Raw genomic sequence first — 4,759 nt, 5'->3', positions numbered from 1 at the left:
TGAGAATGGCATTCTGGGTACCCCAGGTGCTATCACGGTGCCAGGAAAGTTCAGTTTTATATAAGTAAGCATCATTTTGAGATGTGGAAATCACAAAACCCCATATTTTTCTGTGCTTGGAACTTAGGAAACAGGGAAGCCACTTTTCTGGTGGTTATCCCTAGTTCTGAGATATGCCATTTAATATTCCAACTTGTGTTTTTCTTTCAGGTACATTTTTGCTTTCTGCAAACTTTTGTGCAGTACCTGCTAGTACCAAGCACAAGGCTCTGAGGTAGATAGAAATATCAGCCATTCTCCTTGTTCCTGAGAAGTCACTGCCCATTAGAGGCTAGGGAAGAATGGTGGAGTCCCTACCATTGCGTAGGGTAATACCTGCCAAAGTGGCAGGAGGTGGGAAGAACATAGGTGAAATAAGGATAATAGCACAAGATTCCTTCAAAAGTTAGATGAGCTGTCATAACTTTACAGCATTTTCCCTTGATTCTATTTTTAGGAGTCTCTAGGAAAATAATGTATTTAAGCAGATCTGGATCTCCCCAAGCCATAAGACTTTCTCCTTTTAGTCATCAGTCCCTAAGATTAGTTAAATTTAGAAAGTCTTGAATTTGAAGCAAATTAGAACTTAGGTGCACATGCTGTGTGATTTTTTTTATTGGAGGGTCACTGTGCAGAGGAATATCACCTCCTGAAGTGTAAAAGCCACACAGAGGAGGTGATTTGAAGTATCGATTCTGGACTGGGTGATTTGCATGTTGACGACATGCTCACAGGCAAGTTGATGTTTGCTACATCTAGGAATTAGCTAACCATGGGAGGGGCAGTCCCACCCCAGGTCCACAAAGCCCCAAGATGTCAAAGCACCATAAAACACAGAAAATAAAATAAATGATTAATACAACCTGGTTAAAAAATAAAGTTATTAAAAGTTTCAAGATGGCAACAGCAAAGCATTAAACCAAGCCCATCTGAGCACAGGGTCCTGGCGACTGAATGGGTGGTACATACATGATGAAATTCTTTCTAGACTAAATCCTCCTGCCTCAGGACACTTCAGCCACCCTTCACAGCATAAGCAGAGCTGGTTCAATAGAAGTTACACAGTCACATCTTCAAAATAACAGGGATCCTACAGGAGAGGAGGGGACAAGACCCAAGACCAGACCTATTCATGGAGGCTGGACCAGAACGGGGCTGACAAAGACCCAGGTGCAATTATGGCCGGGGTAAGCAGACAGGCAGAGCCGAGCATGCAAGTGGCTGGGAGGACACAGTTCAATTCTCGATGCGTTTATTGTGTGATATTCAAAAGAACTAAGAAGTGGCCTCTATGTTTGAAACAAAAGTTCAGATCTTCAGGGCGTCTGGAGCCAGGCTAAGGATTTTAAATTCATTTTGTAGGAGATGGGGACCCACTTTAAAGCCTAAGAGAAGTAACATGGTGTGATTTCTATGTTTTGGAAAGATGACTTTTGCCACAATGGAGTAGTGAGTAGTGAGAGAGACGAGGCAGGGGGCAGAGGCCAGTTGAAAGGTTGTAGTGGTAGTCCCATACCTAGTGGATCCCAGTGAGAGATCAGCAAGGAGGGGCACAGGCTGGGGGTTGGGGGTGGAAGGGTGTCCCCATTGGCAAGGCTAGGTAGGGAAAACCATCAGAACTGCTCTTACTGGGCCAGGATTTGTGAACAAGACTCCAACCTTTGAGTAAAGGAGTTTGCAGAGCAACACAGGCCACATACAGAAGCTCAAAGGAAGGGATTAGCACTTATGGGGAGGAGGAGCCTGGGGCTTAGGACTGAGGTAATATCTGGTGGAAGAAGTGGAGTGGGCCTTCAGTGACAGCCCGTAAAAGGCACTGACTCTGCCATGCCTAGTTCCCAACAATGCACTGTGGCTACTTCAATGCCTCCTGTCCTCGTCAGCCGGGATTTGTCCTGAGCATGTGCTGAATCAGCCAATGGAAATTGTGTTTCCCCTTGTCAGGAACAGAGGAGCTGCCAAGCCTAGGAGCCAGGCCTGACCAAATGGTTTATGCATGCTTTTTAAAAACCAAAAAACTATATTTTTTTCTTATTACAAAAATTAGAATTTTAGACAATACAAGTGAATACAATGAAAAAGCCAAGAAAAGTATAATTCTACCCATCCCAGGTCACTGTTAACATTTGAGGGCTCGCATCTTCATCTTTGCAATTTTCCTTCTAGATTTACAAAAATAGGAGTCTTCTTTGCTATTTTGAAGGGATTATGATATCTTTTACCTTTTGAGGTTTCACTAATTTGTGGTTCCTATATATTCATATGTGTTTATTTTGAGTCTTTCTGGAAGCAGGAGCAGGTCTGCTGTTTTCTTTTGAATTTCCAATGTACATTGAGTATGGGTGAACTTCATACTTCAGTTTAACGAAAAGATATAATATTACACTAAATTTAATTAATTAAAAATAATATATTTTATTTATATATTACAGTATATAAAATACACTCTGTTATGTATATTAAATACATATTAAATATAGCATATTTGATATTTAGAAATACTTATATTATGCAGCTTCTGTTCTTCTGTCCTTCCACACGAGCCACAGTTTCAGATTCATCATGCTCCAGAGGAAAAGAGGCTGTGATCAAATCAAAATCCTCAAAGGTCTTGACAATTTGGAATAATGAAGGAAAGGAACCAGACTTAAAGAGATTTAACTAAGTGAGATGAAGTCCTATATTTACAGCTGAAAATCTAACGAGAACCCAAGAAGCACGCAACACTGGGCTAGAGACAAGGCAACACCCCATGGCTCTGAGGGAAGGGTGGGAGGAGCAGGGCTGCTGTCCTGGAGGAGTCTGAGGAAGTGATGCTGCCCACTCATCTGAAGACTGTCACGTGGAAGGGAGAGCCACACTGATCCAGAAACCCAGGACAATATGAACTTTCAGTTATATTGATTTTTTTTTTTTTTTTTTAGGTGGAGTCTTGCTCTGTTGCCTAGGCTGGAGTGCAGTCTTGGATCACTGCAACCTCTGCCTTCTGGGTTCAAGTGATTCTCCTGCCTCAGCCTCCCGAGTAGCTGGGATAACAGGCATGCACAACCACATTCGGCTAATTTTTGTATTTTTAGTAGTGACAGGGTTTTACCATGTTGGCCAGGCTGGTCTCAAACTCCTGACTTCAAATGATCTGCCTGCCTTGTCCTCCCAAAATGCTGGGATTACAGGCATGAGCGACCATGCCCAGCGCGATTCTCTTGAATTCCTTTTGCTATCTCTCCATTCATGTCCTCCTGCAATTGCATGCTTCATTTTTAACTGTTTATTTTTTTGGCCATTAATATAGGATTTTATCTCTATTAGATAGTCTCTTTTTAGATCTAGTTCATGGTTCCAACGTGTCAAGGTCCTTTGGGATTCTGAAAGTCAGTGAGCCTCAAAGCCAAGTCTTCCAATAAAAAGCACATTTGACCATCAAGCCATTGTTATATCATAATCCTCCATGTGCATGTGAAGAATGGAGGGCCAAAAGGGATAACTGCTTGTACGAAGCCCTACAGCCCAGTGAGGGTGTATCAGAGCCAGGACTACACCTGAGTCTTCTGACTGTCAGGCTAATGTTCTTCCTATGGCACCATGCTCTCTCAAGACAATTTTGATCATATGGTAGAACTTACAGGTAGAAGTCCTAGAAACAGTATAACCGAAACCTGCATGCATCAACATTTTGCAATCAATTCTTCTGACAGCACTAGAATTGGTATTATTGTTCTTATTTTACAGATGAGAGAATCAGGAAGGTTAAATATTTTTATTCCATGTCAGAGAGCAAAGTGGATGCTCATATCCAGAAAACAATTAGATTAGAAAGATTCTTAAAATATCTTCGGGAATGCTTCTTCAGAAGATCTAGAAAGGCGGCTGAGTAATCCATCAGGCATTATTAAAATGGGAGGACCTCAAGGTCTGACTGGTGGAGATACTAGTCTTAACAATGTGCAAAAATTCCAAGATGAAGCTGATTTTCAAAGAGACACATAAGAAAGCATCTAAGTACTTGTGGTCTGATTAGAATTCTGAGTCTAGTTCTCTACATTTAGAAATAGAGAAATGGAGAAAATTTTCAGGAAAAAAGACATCATTCTTTTGCCCATTATTTGTTCTGTTTAATTAAGCCCTTCGTTAACATAAACCAGGTTTAGATTATTCTCACTGAAGAGCTTTGAAGAGGTCTTTGAATACCAAAATTGCCACCTTGCTTCAAGTATAAACCAGCAAGTTCTTAGAGACCAATTCCACTTTGAATTAGAACAACAGAATTTAAGAGCAAGAGGGGTCCTTCAAAACCGACTCCAGGCCATGCTACTATCCTCCTCTTCTTAAAGCTGAGGAGCCGAGGTTCAGAGGCATGAAGTGGCTTCGTCAAAGTCATCCATTAGGCTTTGGCCAGTGCTTGGCTTAAGAATAGGGGTCTTGTGCAGGCCGGGCACGGTGGCTCACGCCTGTAATCCCAGCACTTTGGGGCGCCGAGGTGGGCGCATCATGAGGTCAGTAGATAGAGACCATCCTGGCTAACACGGTGAAACCCCATCCCTACTAAAAACATAAAAACAAAATTAGCCGGGCGTGGTGGCGGGCGCCTGTAGTCCCAGTTACTCGGGAGACTTAGGCAGGAGAATGGCGTGAACCCGGGAGGCGGAGCTTGCAGTGTGCCGAGATCGCGCCACTGCACTCCAGCCTGGGCACAGAGCGAGACTGTCTCAAAAAAAAAAAA

Source organism: Macaca nemestrina, chromosome 14, assembly GCF_043159975.1.
Source record: "Macaca nemestrina isolate mMacNem1 chromosome 14, mMacNem.hap1, whole genome shotgun sequence".
Classification (NCBI taxonomy): Eukaryota; Metazoa; Chordata; class Mammalia; order Primates; family Cercopithecidae; genus Macaca; species Macaca nemestrina.
This window is presented reverse-complemented; position numbering follows the sequence as displayed.